The following is a 17311-nucleotide window of genomic DNA, read 5'->3' as shown; positions in this document are numbered from 1 at the left end:
GTTTATTCCTATATTAAAAAAATGAATGTTCATTTAAGTTTCTTTGAAAATGGTGTTTACAAACAATAATTGCACATTTATAATTTGCCTGCTGGCAAAGAAAGCACTTACACATTAATTACTGAGAACTTGCTAATTTAATTAACTTGTTCAGCTTAAAAAATAAAATAGTTAACAGCACCAATGCTAAAGGAGAATTCACCATTCAGAATTTACCAAAATTTGTTGATTAATTTCTAAAATAAGGAAACTAAAAAATAATTACTTGTGCATAATTCGATGAATAAATTTATTTCCAAAATATTTTGGTTTTATTTTGTATGCTCTAATTATTGGAAGGTACACAATAAAAGTAATAATATTTTTAGAAGAGAAAATATTTTTTTAATATACAATTTAATTTCAACCCAATAGTATACAATTAATATAACAACTCAGCAATTTTTTAAATATCACTTAGCCATCTCAGAAACAATTTTTGCCTAACCATTAAATAATAACAATGGGATAATGAGAATGAATGTGTGAATAGAATTTATTAGTTAATTGATTTGATTTAATTTAATTTAATTTAATTTAAAATTAATTAGTTAAATGAATGTGTTTATCACCAATTACCCTGAGGAATATCAAATACTCTGGGTAGTGTGCACAAATTCTGGTGTTTGAATATATTTATTAGCGTGAATGGGGGGCATATGGGTATATGCCGTATATGGTAATTGGTTAATTACGCAGAGAGTTCTCTGGGGTAGTGTGTGTGTGTGGGCTAACTAGACTATTATGCTTTTATTTTGTTTCTGTGAATTTGTGTTTATTACTTGGGTTATTTTATCCACAATTGATGAGGTCCTGAGATACAGAGAGGCTAGAAATAGGATAAAGAAAAGAGAGAGTTGATTACTTTTATATAGTAAAAGATCATAACTGGGCCAGAGAGACAAATTAGTAGGTTTAAAATGTGAGAAAGAATATGTAAGGATGGTTTTATATATATAATAACATATACAATACATTTTGACATTTCATCATCTATCAAATGGCCAAAATTTAATCACTCACCAAAATTCTTTCAATTAGCTTTTCATTGCACTGGATTAAACAAAAATTTCAGCAGTTCTCAATAGACAAATTTTTAATAAATTTTTTGTAATCCACTCATAATACCAAAATGTTTATATTAAATTCTAAATTAAAAATAAATAAATTGAAAACTCTTCAAAAAAATCATAAAACTAGCTTATTCACAAAAAGTTAACATTGATCAAAACTTATAAATTAATATACCTAGTGCGTTTTCACATTGAAATTGAACAGCTAATAAATTGTTTCATAACACTAAAAAATTGAATCATATCATATCAAATTGATACACAATATAAATAACTCATTTGTTGCATGGAAAGGTGTCAAGGAAAGTCAGTTGTGTACAGCTGAAGAAATGCATTAAAGAAAAATTAAAAGTTTCATCACACTTGAACCCCTGATGCTCAATAGATTGATCAGACTTGTATTTCATTGTTTAGTCACATTGAAACAAGGCATTTTTTATGTTTTAATTTAGAACTAATAATGTGTACTCGTTTTTTATATGATGTGGATCCATACATTTTCCCCATAGTTTTAGGTAAATGGCTGATTTGTAAATAACACCATTGATTTTTGTTTAAACATTTTTTTATCATATGTGGGCAATATTGAATGATCAATCATCAATATCAATGGCAATATCTTTAAAATAAAAGACAAAATTCATTATTTAAAATCGTACCACACAAGAGGTAAATATTTGTTGATAAATTAGTACAGAAAAAACACAAAAAACATGTAAAATTGAAGAAAAGCAGAGTTAATCTTCATTATAATCCTCATCAGAGATAATCTTTATTGTCAGAATATTGAAGATACAAATTTTTTTAATGTAAATGGAAAATTTAAAGGTTGTTCTAGGGGATTTTATACCTCACCATTATCTTACATTTCGGTTGTATAATGTTCATGGTTTTTGGAATAAGACAAAAGAAGTTAAATAGGTAAAAATTTAAAAAACCCATGACAATTTGTAATGTCCTTATAAAATAAATAATTAGCAATCAAATTTATAGGCAAGGAAGAACAGAATTGTTAATAACAATGCACAACAACTGTAAACACATTACAAAGAAATACAAATGAAAATTAGCTAGATAAAATAAGACAAGAGTAATTTTTAGATATCGCAATTCGGTGTGAAACATTGTTATTCAGCCTTTTATATTTATAATTGAAGTATTTTAAATCCTCTTTGGAATAAATAAATCCTTGTGGTAACAATATATATAAGCGATATAAACATATGGAATAACTGAACACATGTTATGCAATTTTGAAATTAAGCCAGAATTGTTCATTGTTATGCTAGGAATATTAATAGAATGCATTGTGGAAACACACCAATAATCCTAAGTGTTTTGTACCATTTGAAGTTTTCCACAGTTTGTTTAGCAGATATTTCCCCAGACGGGCACAATAGGCTGTATATACATTTCAAACATCAGTTGTTGTTTTTTTAAATTTTTGTTGAGACTAGAATTTTTATTGAAAACCTTTCACAAGCTGCCATCCAAAGTTAAGTTTTGATTATAAGTGCACTCCAAGGTATATTATTTCACCCACGGTATAGAGAAATTTTTCATTTTGATGTGGTTACTTATAGTAGGCCTACAACACGTGAATAGAATTACCTCGGTTTTGGTGTTATTCAGTCTGATTCACCACATTAAAAAATATTTAGAACTTTTTTAAAGTTTTGGTTAGCTCTATACTAATGGTATCCTATAAGATGCCCTTAAATGGATTTAAATTAACAGAAGTAAAGTTGATTTAATTAAAATAACAATTTATCACTAATTTAAAAAGGTGGATAAATAAAATATATAAAGCCAATGATACTGTATAGAGAAAAAAAAACCTGAAGGTAAAGTTGATGACTTAACAATTGTAAAAATAAGTTTATTTAATAAATTGTGTGCTTACATTGTTCTTTAAATATACTAAAATATTGTGAAACGTTTCTTTGTATACATGTTGTAAGGTGATGATGACATAGCACGACTGGCCTGCCCAGCCCTGCTGGTTGTCTGAGAGATGCATTTTATTTGCCATCTGAAACAATCAAGGCCAATAATAAATACTTGCAGTGTATTATATAATTCATAGAATATTCAGCCGTAATTGGTTTTTCTTTCTTTTAATTATATGCGTTATCTTATGTATAATATTGGAAATACGCCGCAGCCGACTGAGAAAATTAGTTTTTTTTTTTCATGGATGCACTTTTAATTTTAGAGAAAAAATTGCTAGAAAGAATTACTTGAGATTTAAAATTATAAATAAAATTAGTATGCGCTTAATGTAGTCTGTTTTTATATTGTCCTTGCTGCTGGCTTTAGCCTCATTTTTTGTTTTGCACAATTAAACTATTTTTTTACAATATTTTTTAAAAAAATATACCTATTCTAATTAATAAGCTAAAGTGCCTAAATATTTGCTTTAAAACTACGAGAATTACAATAAAAGCTTGGTTGGTTCAATAATGAACAGATCTTTCAAAAGAAGCAACTTTTTTATTTAAAAAATAATTAAAAACAAAATAAATATTGGAAAATTATTAATATTTAACTGCTAATTTCTATTGGTTTTAAAATTACAAATTACTTAATTCATTCTATTGGTTTTGGTGATAAATGTTAAAAAATTTAAATAATTAATTTTTTTCTATTGGTTTTTTTTCCTTTTAATTATCTGCAATGTCTTATGTATAATATTTTTATACATTTTCTTTTTCCAACCTACAGTGTAGTGACCCAATAAGAATTTAAAGAAATTGATTTGCTTCAATCCACACCAAAACTAACACTAATTAGGAGATTGTTAAAGTTTGTCCTTTAAGGAGGTTTTTTTTTTTTTTTTTTTTTTTTAATTCTTACATATTGCATAAGAGGTAGGACTGGGACAAAAACATTAATAGGGGGATCCATAAGGGAACATTGGACCATAGTTTCTACCATTTTTGGTTTCGATTCTTTTTGGCGAGATGTCAGAGTTTGGATTAAGTTCAGAGAATCGTTCCCTGACTACGTCTGAAAACCTATTTCTTTCATGCCCATTTTAACTTTTTCGTCAAAGGTAATCCCTTTTTGTATAAGGCCAGAGCCTATTAGGGACTTTGCTTGATTAAACGTTTTATTTTTCACTTTCAGCTCCAAAACTTGGGTTTCATATTTATATTTTGTGCAGAAACGTGCCAAGGTGTTATGTGGGCCTTGACAATTCATGCACACTCGAGACTGACAAGGAACAGTCTTTTCGTGTCTTTCCAGCCACATCCACACATAAAAATCTTCTTCTTACAAGAAGAAATTGTATGGGGGGCTGAAATGACCTAGATGTTGGAAACCCCAGTAAAAAAAAAAAAAAAAAAAAAAATTGTATGTCCAAAATCTAAACATTTAAAGCACCATAGGGGAGCAGGAATAAATGGCCTTGCAGCTATCTTCATGTAGACAACATACAATTCTTTTGGAGGTCATGGGGTATTGAATGTGACAACCCATGAAAAAGGTGTCCTACCATCTTTTCCTTTTAACCGATGAATGTTTACGACATTAGAACTTTTTAATTCTTCGAGGAGTTCTTCATCAGGACACTCTTTCAAGTCTCAGCAAGAAATTACTCCTTTTGAGGTGTTCAATTTCACATTTATTTCAACCTTTACCGGTATATTTTCTAAATTTTTTATTTTCATTATTTTACTCCCTTGTTCTTCATTGAACGCTTCAATATAAATTAAACCGTCACGACTTTTTTTGATATTTACTACTTTCCCTACTTCTCTATTTATTACTCTATATATTCTTATTGGCGAGAGTGAGGGAAGGCCGCCATTATCTTTCCCATCTGATGTACAAATAATAAAATGTCTTGCCCCAGAAGTAGAAACAACAGGAGAGGGAGTCCTATTTAGAGTGGGTAATTGATTTCGAAAACCTTCTAGGCCCACTGGGCCGAAAGGGCCTTTCAAATGATTTTGGAAAATTTTGAAAAAAATTGAAAAAACAGATGACGTTTAAAGAAAAAGATAAAAACTAAATAAATAAATCTTACCCAACCCTGAAACAGGTTTCTAGAGAGATTCAGACCCCACACTTCCCAATAGGGAATACGAGCTATAAACTAGCACCCAGCAGACTTGTCTAATCGTCAAAAAAGCTGATCCAATTGAACTCACCTCACCAAAAACACTTCAAAAAACCACTAGACTGACGAAGGGACGTCCTAGCTTCCACAACACACCACTATCATGCACTTATATCAATATACCTCAAAACTTCGGTTTTTTCCCGGAGCGGAAATTGTTGCTTGTTACAAGTTTTTCAAAGAGTTATTGTTATTTTAGTTTTATATACTTTTATGTATATTGTTTATTATTTGTAGTACACATATTCAAATTGCACACTGCATAGAAATTGCTTACATTTTAATTTAATTTTTTAATTTTTAGTTTCTTATTAGTACGTAATCCAATTTTCTTCAAAAAATGTTTTAAACGAAAAGCTTTATTGTAACAAATATTGTTTAACATATTTCCTTTGTCTTAAGGGAGAATTTCTCTCAGAACAGAATAAACTGTTTTTTTTCTTTCATTTTAAACAATTTAATTAATCACGAATGAAGCATAAACTAATACTAAAGTACTAACTATTTGTTTTTAATTGTATTTTTATAAACTATATTTAACTCTCGTCAGACGTTTCATAAAACTACTTTAGTGCCAGACAACAAGGCTGTTAAGAATTCACAAATAAAGAAATCGGTGGCTCTTTTATTTTCTTTCCAATTTTTTTTTTATTTTTCTACCAAGTTGAGGTACATACATATTATTGTCACCACACTTATAAAACCTTATCGAATCGTTTGGTTTTGCTGCTTCCTTGTGGAGAGAAAAGTCCCTTTCAGTAATGAGTCCTTGTACATTTTGTTGAAAATCGATCCGTTTTTATATCCTTCGCCCAGTCGCTAAAAAAATAATAGTAAAAAAAAAGAAAAAAGAATAGAAAATGTTTCCTCCAAATCTACACAGTAACTCTTTCCTGCAAAGTACGAGTGGCGAAAACGCTCGTGATGAGCATTTAAATAATGTCTGAGAAAAGAAGCTGAAGGTTCCTGACCGGCTTTGGGTCAGTTCGAACAAACGGAAGGACACGAGTCATTCTAAGAGCTTTTATCATTATTCATTACCAAGATTGTCCTTGCCGCTATTTCGAATATTATCTCTAGTGAATTTAAAATGCGAGTCAGAATAAAAATATTTAATGCCATTTGTCTATTAGTTTTATCCAAGGCTGTTAACAACAAGGATAAACTATCTGAAAACGATAATAAAATAATAATAAATTAGACTCGAACTATTCATTTTGAGTTTATTGGCGAAACAAAGTTATAGTTGAATTTTAAAGGCAGAATATTGCATGAGATATTATTAGAATAAATCTGATAGTACTGGATAATTTTGTTAATCCTCAATGACAAAAATAAACACACCTACTAAAAAACTGTGTCACATTTGCCGGCAGGAGGAAGTATTTTTGAATTTACACGGACAGCCAAAAAATTCCACCCACTTGTAATATAACTTGATTTGTATATTTTTATATGTTAATCAAAGTTTCACATTTTTTAACTATTATTCGGAGATCGTGAGATGCGGTCTGGTGTGACGTAGGTTTTAGAAAAACATTTTCTTTATCGTGCCAACGTTTCGATCTTTATTGAGATCATCTTCAGGGCTCAAAGTGTTTGTTTTCTGTGTAGATATGTCATTCTTGTCTGTCGTGTTGAGAGTGCTATGGAGATGACAGTACTTGGTGCATCACATAAGTCAAACGAAGACTGCACTTCATTCTGGGCTGTATAAACATTTTAAATTCCGTAAAAAGTAAACATTGAAAAATCCTTTATCCTTAAGGATTAAGTGTGTTTACCTCTAATTGATATTTCCAATTTTAAACATAGCATAAACAAGCATTTATTGGTAAAAACAATGAGATAAATTAAGGGCAGAATTTTCTTTTATCGAGAAAATAAACAAAATATCAATTGGGTGGAAGTGTTTGCCTGTCAGCTTGCAACGTAACCGTAGAGAAATGGAACCACAGAGACCGGACTTACTAATGAAGTTCCTTGATGAACTAGGACTCATCGGTGTTCAGTAAGCACCGAACAACAGCTCGCAAAGGCGCAACTCCGATTAATTCATCTACTTCTTTCAATTGTCATCACGGCTAAAAAAAACCTAGTTGGATAAAATACATCATAGAAATTTTCAAACAAAAGAGTGAAAATGATAAGTGTATTAGTTAAACTTCGTCAGAGCCTCCGTGGATTTAATTAATAGGGATGAATCTTAAGAAAGAGGACTCTTAAACTAAATACAGTGAAATAAGAAAAAAATCACATTAGACTAATTTCATTTTATCGCTTGTACACTCTGATTCAAATAAATTGATCACATTGGTTCATTTTATCTATCTACTTGAATTTCGGATATTAAAGATTTTCCCCTTAAATTATCTGTAAATAATATTTTATTATCGAATTAGGATTAAATGGAAATTTTTATTAAAACAGTGAATGCTTTTTTTTCAAAACGATTGTTGGAATTTAGCGACAGTTCTGTTTACGATGTTCGATTCATTAACTTCCCTGAGAATAAAAAAAAAGTATTGATAACGTTTTTGTGTGCAATTTTAAATTATTTTTATTTTATTTCATTTATTTGTATCTACAACAGTACATGTATTATAAATAACCAGCAGATTGGATAATTTATGTTTGTGACATTACGGGCATTACAGAGAAAGCCAATAGCAGCCGCTCTGGACTAATAAAATAGTACTAATAATTTAAGAGGTCTTTTATCCATATTCTTTTCAGTCGCTTATGTGGTAATTGTGGAGAATGGAGTAATTGTATTTGTGTGTTAGTTTGATTTTGTAATTTAATATGAAAACGTCTGTAATATGTTTTGATGGGTGAAAAAACTATTGGTATGTGAAGATCTCTTTGAAGTGTGTTATTGTTTAGGTAAAAAGGGGTAGAAACAATTAATCTTAAAATTTTATATTGAAAACTTTGAAATCTTTGAATATTGGAATATTTGGCCAATCCATAAACTTGGCACCCGTACATCCAAATAGGTATGTGCATGTCGAAAGTTTTGGTTTCAATGGTAATTTTGATTGTCGGTTGAGTAGGTAATAAAGCATTTTAAATCGTTTGTTGAGTGTCTGTTTTTTTAAATCGTGTGTCTGGATTACAAGTTAGTCTTTTATCAAATGTAAGTCCTAAATAGTTAACTTTGTCGGATTGAGGAACAGGTTGTTGCGAACGGAGTAATCGTATTTGTGTATTAGTTTGATTTTGTAATTTACTATGAAAATGTCTATAATATGTTTTAATGAATGAAAAAACTGTTGGCATGTCGAGATTTCTGTGAAGTGTGTTATTGTTTACATGTTTACATAAAAAGGGCAGAAAAAATTCCAACAACAACATGAAATCTTAAAATTTTGGATTGAGAACTGTAATTTTTGAATATTGGAATATTTGGCCGATACATAAGCTTGGCACCCATTCATTCAAATAGGTTTGAGTGTGTATGTCTAAAGTTTTGCTTTTAATGGTAATTTTGCTTGCCGGTTGAGTAGGGAATAAAGCATTTTAAATCATTTGTTGAGTGCCTGTTTTTGTTTTAAATCGTGTGTCTGGATTCAAGTTAGTCTTCTATCAAATTCATTACGTTTAGTGGTCTGATTGACCAAATTTACCAAATCTTTCAATTAGTTATTTTTTTTATGTAAGGTCATGGTTGAAATGAATCTATCAAATGTAAGTCCTAAATAGTTAACTTTGTCGGATTGAGGAACAGGTTGTATTAGTGTATGCTAGGACAAGTCTCACGACGGAGTGTAAACGTGATTGAGACTTCGAGGGGGTAAACTTTATTCTCCCAAGATTGCTCCATTTTTCAATTGTTGATATGTGGCTTATCAAACTTTTTTTAATTTTGATTCTAAATGCTTTCCACCCTCTGCCATGTCTTTTCGACGCTTTGCCGTTGCATTAAACCCGCAAAACCTGTATATGATGTATATCATGTAATATCATCATTATCTTGTATGTACAAGATGTATATCAGTGTATTCTTCATTAGAAAAAGTAGTCATAATGTTAGCAAGATATCATTATGGATACCTAAAAACTTTTTGAATTTTAAAACTCTTTTTTGTCAGGGAATAATAATACAATAATCCTCTAATCAAAGTTGCAGCCGTGTTGGTAAATATATAAACACTTGCACTATTTAGGTTTCGAACCTAAATTTAAAAAAAAGTTTAATATTTTTTATGTTTATTTTTTTTAAATTTTGCACCTTACCAATCCTTCAACCACGGTTTTTTCTTTTCCTTCATCAATTTCTTCATCTTTGAAAAAGTAATTGAAAAAGCAATTTCACCACTAAAAAGGATATTAAATGGAGTACGTTTTCTGAAATTTGCTGATCTCTAGGTCTGGAAATAGTAGTTTAGAATCACCATAGTACTTCAACTTTGAAAAAAAAGTTTTTTAAGTTTTGGCTACTAAAACCCTTATTTCTCCAACGTTTACAAATTTAGTATTGATGATATCTTTTTCAAAATTGAACATAGTTTTCAATGGTATGAATGGATTTGTCCAACACCACCAAAAGGTTTTAGTTTTGGAGTTATCATTGTTTATTTAAACCAAGGTCGTGAAATCTTTAAAAAAAAATCAGAAAAAGTGGAATAACTCCGAAACAGCTGAAATTCGGACCATTACAGTTCGTGGTCCGATTGACCAATTAACATTTTTCAATTAATTAATATTTATGAAAGGCATTGGTTGAGATAAAAAAGTCAGTGTCACGAGCGGAGGGCAAGTATAGGTCTTCAACTTTATCACTTCGGAAATGGCTCCATTATTATGTGACTTATGGTCTCGGTCCTACAGGTTGTTGACTACCCATATTTACCCAACACTCGCCATATACCCATCCATTCCAAGTACCATTCCATCGGATTGAAATCTGCTTCTCCTTTAGCTTAGCAAATCATCGCGAGCAGTTTAAATCCGGAGGAGCTTTTATCCTCGTAAGCGATAGAATCTTACGATTATATTTGTATAGAATGTATTTTTTTAAATTACATGTCGTTAACATGGGTTGTTTGTTTACTTTTTCCTGTTTTCCCGATAAATTAGGGGAAAGTTAGGTGTTAATGTGTTTTTACATGAAATGGTAATGAGTTTGAGCATTGAGCCATCTTTTTTATGTCCGTGTATATTTAAGTTGTAATGATTTGTCTAATATTAGGTATTTTGTAAGATAATACGTATATCGAATGATTATCCAAACCTGGGAGTTCTTAATTAGAGAAAATAAGAAATTTCTCTGTTTTATTTTCAGCGGGAGACCAATTTCTACAACCTGCCATAAATAAATTAAAAAAACAAAAACAATTTTACTTGTATAAAAACAATAACTATAAATTTTGATATGTATAAAAAGAAGTAGTTTTTCTTACTCAGTTTGAGAAGAGAGTACTAAGAAATTTTATTCATTTATTATTATGATGTTTAGTAGTTGTAACAACAAGTTGATCAGAAATTAATATAGATTTCTTTTCTTAACGACCTTTATTAAATTTTTTTTAGAACAAGGCCAATTTTTATTAACAATTGACACAACTCAGCACAAGTGAAATATATATTGAATACTCAATCGCGTTGTGTTGTAAGGGAAGGAGTAAAGACAGATTTATGTTGGAACGTGTCAGGGACGAAAAAACAGTAAATTCTCAAATTACGTAGTGCGGTACGTAGTGTTTATAGACCCTGCCCTTGACTTCCGATTCTTTCTCCAAATGGGCGACAGGGCTGCAGTCTGAGGATATCATTGTCGTTTCTCGTCCGTTAAATCGAAATTAAATAATCGGCGACGAAAAATTGAGTGGGAAGTGAGAAACAAGCCCTTGACAAATTCCCCCTCAGTTACTCTTTCTCTACACATATTCTTCTTCATCTGCAGCTGCCATACTGCTCACAAGTTCCAGATCACTACACCACTACAAATATGGTAATAAACTGTGGAAAAAAACGTTATAAATATTTAGCGATAACCACCCTTTTATCCTACATTTATTGGTGAGAATTTCATGCACATATAAAGTGTTTAAATCGATCTGGTCCTCGATGTCTTGCTATGGTGCTCAACTTTGGGGCTTACGAGGTACTTGAGAGAATCCAGTATTTCTTTGCAAAGATATATGCCATATAACATTATATTTCTAAAAGGAAGTGGATATTCTTTTTCTTCACGCTCTGATGCTCCACTTCAAGTACTGACTTAGTTTAGGGGTACCACTTAGCCCCTTTCGAATTTCCAGGTATTTACTGACGGTGCGATAATTTAATTATACGTTTGATAATTCACCTCTAAATATCTTTATCGATCAACCGATTATCTACGGCAAGAATAAGCTCAGCTTGCTGAGAAGATTTCGCGCCTCGTGCCGCTTCTTCTACTCATTTTCACTCTACGCTCATCTAAACCCTTGCTTATGTGTAGCCTTCTAGATGGCCGTTCAAATGGATTGTCTTTGTCCCAAGATGGATTTTTAAATTATGAGGAGAGCTTGCTTATTTGTGGATGGATGAAAAATGTGTCGTATGCGCTTCTAGGCATGTAGTTGTTTCAAGACTTGGGTGTGTGTTCTAGGTACCCTGACATGCGCTTTTCCTTTTTTGGTGTATTGTGAGAATGAGTCGACGTCACCGTCATGTGGATATCGCAGAGGCAGTTGGTGTTTCTCAGAGCTTGGTCTCCAGGGCTTTAGCCCGATTTCGAGAGACTGGAAGTGTCAATAGGAGGCTTGGTAGTGGATCTCCCTTTCAATAGTGCCAGCCAAATCATAAAAAAAGTACAAGATGTTTTGGCATGGCCTTTTCAGCACAAACGATTCGTAATAGTTTGTTGGAAGTTGGCCTCACATCGTAGAAAGATGGCCTGCAGCAACTGTGCGCCACCAGCATCTCAGGAGAATACGGTGCATAAGGTTCCCACATACTCGGTCGTCCTGACAAGGACCAAGGACAAGGACCCTAACCATCCCTCTTTGGCCATACCGGACGTTTTGATTCTCAAGATGAGAGATGACGTACCTCCCCTCGGTTACAGCGCGTGTGTTACAGCTGTTGGTGTAGAAGCCGCCCCAGCCCTTAGGGGCTTAGACGGACCTCACTCCCCTCTTGCGCATTCCGAGTAGTCGGGTCCGCATTAAGCATCGAACCGTATGCCGTGAGTAAAGGGCTACCCAAAGTGGCAGAAATGCACCTGGTCTCCCACGCACTCCCTAGATAAAGAAGGCCACTCTATTTCCCAGAGTACTGGGGCTCCTCCAGCGTAAGAACTTCGGATCCGCTCTTGCCGCGATTTTGTTTAAAGTGGAATTGGAACACCGGCCACTATCTGCTCCCATCCGCCACTTCTCACGCATTCGAGGGACTTCGTCAGCGTAGTCTGAGCGTCCTCAACGCTATACGCTTCGATGGATCGATCCTTCGTATCCCGTGAGGCCGGGTTTATAACGAAGGTCATACGCAAGTGTTCGGGCGAAGGTCACAGATAGAAGAACAGCCTCTTCTCTAAGTAGAATATGGTGAAGCGAGCGTCTAGATGAGAACACCAATTGGAATGCTGTTATGTTTACTGATAAGTCGTGTTTCTGTCTGTATAATAAAAGCAGGCTCCAAAGAGTCTACCGAGAACAGGCGATGCGTACAATGAACCAGTTCGTGCTCCCTGCCGGCAGTTTGGAAGAGGCGGTTTAATGATCTGGTCTGAGATTTACACTGGAGGGCGAACTGGACTCCATATCGTTGAAGGCAGCCTCTCCGCAGCCCGTTACGTCCAAGAAATTATCGAGGAATACATCCCTCAAACCAGGGATCTCATGGGCAGGGATTTTCGATTTCTGGATGATAATGCCCCAGACCTCATAAAGGCAGAGTTGTTCATCAATGTTTAGAAAACCTGGGAATTTCCCGTCTGCCCTTCCCCCATTGTCTCCAGACCTCAATCCCATTGATACCAAGTGGGATGCGTTGCAGAGAAGGCTTTTCGATCACCAACCGCTGCCAGTTGGCCTGCAACAATTGAGTGCAGCGTTGCAACATCTATGGAGTGAAATTCCTTATGAAATTAGTGACAACCTTAGTAATAATATGCCTAACAGGTGCACAGAGGTTTGAGCTAACAGAGGACATTATTCGCGGTATTAATTGTTTAAAAAAATTGTTGTGTCCAATGTACAAAACCATGAAATTAAAAACTTTTATTTTATTTTTCCAAATTCCTTAATTAAATTTTTCCTAAGTAAAAATATAAAAATTTGTAAAAACTTTTAATGCAATTTATAATAAAAATAAAAATGCTAGGGAAAGTAACTATCACAAACTTGGTAATATCTCTATTCATTTTGAGCGGTTTAGTTTCAGTTATGTATTTGATCCCTTCTTTTAAGGTTATTTTTTCTTTTTCTGACTCTTTTTACATGTATCTTTTTTTCCTTCTTATATAATCTACTCAACCCCGGCAGACGGTTGATTACCATGTGGTATATTGGAATATATCTGTCTGTCGTCCTAACGTACACAAGTATATATACTTTGAATGATATTGATTTTCTAGTTAATAAAAATTCCACAATAGCAAATCGAACTTACAGCTTGAACAAACAAACACTGACATGTGGTGGCATATTCTAGTTGTAATTTTTAATTATAATCTTTACAAATGCTTGTGCCAATTTTGTCAACCAGCCTAACCAAAGGCCGAACGATTGTTTTGCTTGATTCCGACATGTTTTGAAAAGTATACTGTATTAAACAATTAAAATATATATTTTTTTATTTCGCTGTAACCAACCAAAATTAGGAATGTGACGAAAATGGCTTATATTGCGGTCTATATATTGATCTCAAACGTCGTCTAACTAATTTTATGTCATATTCCAATTTTCTTTCCCCGCTTGCGGTTACCGCTTTATAATTATCCAGTGTATCTAATTCATAACGACACAAGATCAAATTATAACGATATAACTGGATAGACTTGCACGAAGCTGAACTGTTGAGCAACTTTTTCTGGGGCGCATTTAGGCGCACAACTTCCATCCGTTTCTGCAACGCGTAAATATATTACATATTCATCCGAGAAAGAAACAACTAATCGTCAACGTTGACGTTTTTTGAAGCCGTAGTTTTTCTTATACTTTCCGACTATGTTTTACCACAAAAACTCAACTTATAAAAAAAAGTTTATAAATATCGATAAACCTTTATTGATGTCGACTATAATTAATCAGAATCAACTAGATTAAATTTGATACCTTTTGTTCAACTAATAGTTGAAGCCCAAAACAATGACTTCTAACACATGAATTCTTTCTAAAACCAAGGTGAATTCCACCAATAATCAACAGATAGAGAGAAATAGACAAAATTTCACCAGGCCGAACGAATATTACATAAACGAAATTGCAGATGTTTATGTTTCGAAGAAGGTCTTTTCGATGTTTCTTACCTTAGTTTTGATAGTCCGATCGTCTTTTTATATACGTTTTTCAAAAATGATATTTAAACGTTTAAAACATGATTTTTTATAAATACTTGTGTGCAGCTTCATATATCATGTCGAACAAGGACAACTTTGGACAATATTGGTTTCAAACACTGATTTCTTTTATTTAATTATTTATTATTTCAGTTTCAAGGGCATTTGTTCATAACGGATACAGTCCAAATTAAAATAAATACATACAAAAATAGGATAAGGTAAATGTACTAAATACAAAAACGAGGTAGATAAACATCAATAAAAAATGGCTTTGTTATTTTTAGCCCAGGGCTGCAAGCCAATTTGAACATGGCCGTGGAATCATTAAAGGGATCAGAAATATTTCCTGTTTAATTCAGCAACTCCAGCCCCTGATGAACCATAATTCGTCCTGTGCAGCGCGACACCTCATGGCGTCTCAAGTTCCGTGCAGGGATGTTAAGGGAAAAGCGGCCCGTAATCTCAGGGGGAATCATTGAGACCATTAAGCACCCTCCATCCAGCCAGACCTTCCTTATGGCTAAGGTTTCAGCTGGAGTGTAAAAAACCTAGAAGACCTGAGAGACCTTCACTGCCAACACAAGTATGTCCCATCTTATACGCTAAGTATTTAAGTGTCTTAGATTTGACCCTCTCAATTAGAATTTTGAAAGGTTTGTATAACTTTTTAACCAGTCAACGTACACCGGATTCAGTTCAGTAAAAAGAAAGATATACGTTTTTTTAGTTTTAGGGCCGGCAAACAACATTGGTCATCGCCAGCTCTCTCTTCCTTAATTTTACATTTCTTTTCTTATCTTTCTTGCGTATTAATACTACTAATTCCTTCTCTTTCTCCAGCTGAGTTTAGATATTTGGTGGTACAACGTAACCAACTCTGCATTTTCTTTGTCCTATTGCTAGCCTGTCTGTATCACATGGCTTCGTCAATTGTGAATAAAATAACAAACACAAGTACTGAGAAACAAGATAAAAACATGATAGTCTCATACTTACTCTCTACACCAGAGTACTCGATATTCCACGGGGTAATTGGGGATAAGGTACATTTCAAGCTAATAAATTACACTCACACATTCATTCACTAAAAAAATAGTTCGAAATATTTTCCATCACAATTTATACATTTTGCCAACTTGTAAAAAGCGTTTTTATACCCCTGACATAAAATTTTTTATTTCGACTCACAATGAAGTCTTGGAAGGCGGTTCCGGCTTCACCGCGTTCTCTAAAAATTTTATCCCTCAAGAGGTGATCAAAATGGTTAAAAAAGTGGAAGTCTGCAGGCGAGAAGTCGGGGGCATTTATGCATATCCAAAGTCCTTAAGTTTCCGCAGGGTTGGCATTGCGACATGTGGCCTGTCGTTGACGTGAAGAAGAATCGGACCCTTACTGGACGGTTTACTGGACAAAAACGTTGCAGTTCATTTGGTCAATTGGCATTTTTCCCCTGCTGTGATAGTTTCATCATAATTCAGAAAATTATATTAAACAACGCTGACAGTATGCTACCAAACAAACAGTCACTTTAAACTTGTTTGGGTGCAGATTTGGTTTGGGGAAATGTTTTGGCGCTTCATCCATTCGTCCAACCACTGACCTATACGACTTCTGTTATAGTACAGAATCCAATTCTCATCGTACTTGATGATTCGATCGAGAAATGGAAGAATAGACGTGCAAATTTCAAAACGGAAATTCCATTAGGCTTCGGTTAGCTCGTGTGGTACCCACTTGTCGAGCTTATTTACTTTACCAATTTTCTCCAGAAGGCGAACAAAGGCGGTCAACAGTAAGCTTTTCCCCAATTTTCCGTGTTGTCTTACGTGATTTTTTTCAATTGACGTTTTGAGTCGGTCGTCGTCCACAACAGAAGGCCTACCGCGTCATTCCCCGTCTGTGAGATTGAAAATGAAATTTCTGAAACCATCTCAACAAAAAACTGTGAATTCACTAATGCTTCCCTCCCCCAAAATTGTATTTATGTTACGGGCGGTTTGGGCCGCACTTCCTCCATGGTTGAATTCGTACTAATAAATTTGACGAAAATCTAGTTGTAATGAAGTTATCTTTTATTCAGAAAGGTGCCGAGCGGGACGATAGTAAAAAAAAAATATTTAGCAGATCATTATTCAGAAATCGTGAGATGCGGTCTGGTGTGATAGGTTTCAGAAAAACATTTTCTTTATCGTGCCAACGTTTCGAATGTATTAAATGTATTTGTTAAATGTAAACAATGTTTGTAAATCCCAGGCCCTGAAGATGATCTCAATAAAGATCGAAACGTTGGCACGATGAAGAAAATGTTTTTCTGAAACCTATCACACCAGACCACATCTCACGATTTCTGAATAATTATTGATTAACGGTCACTAATCACCACACATTTAGCAGATCCTTGCTGTCTAAGGAAAAAATAAAAATAAAATAAAACCCGAATTACAAAAAAATATTATACTCCTTTCTGAAAAATAAACAAACAAATTCAATTCTTCGAAATCAAATATAAAAATCTCAACTAAAATAATCAATCATACAAAAAGAAACAAAATATTTTCTTTTCTTGTCTTTTCCTTT

This window comes from Cimex lectularius, unplaced genomic scaffold (genome assembly GCF_000648675.2).
Source record: "Cimex lectularius strain Harlan isolate CLEC.00 unplaced genomic scaffold, Clec_2.1 scaffold5, whole genome shotgun sequence".
In the NCBI taxonomy this organism is placed as follows: Eukaryota; Metazoa; Arthropoda; class Insecta; order Hemiptera; family Cimicidae; genus Cimex; species Cimex lectularius.
This window is presented reverse-complemented; position numbering follows the sequence as displayed.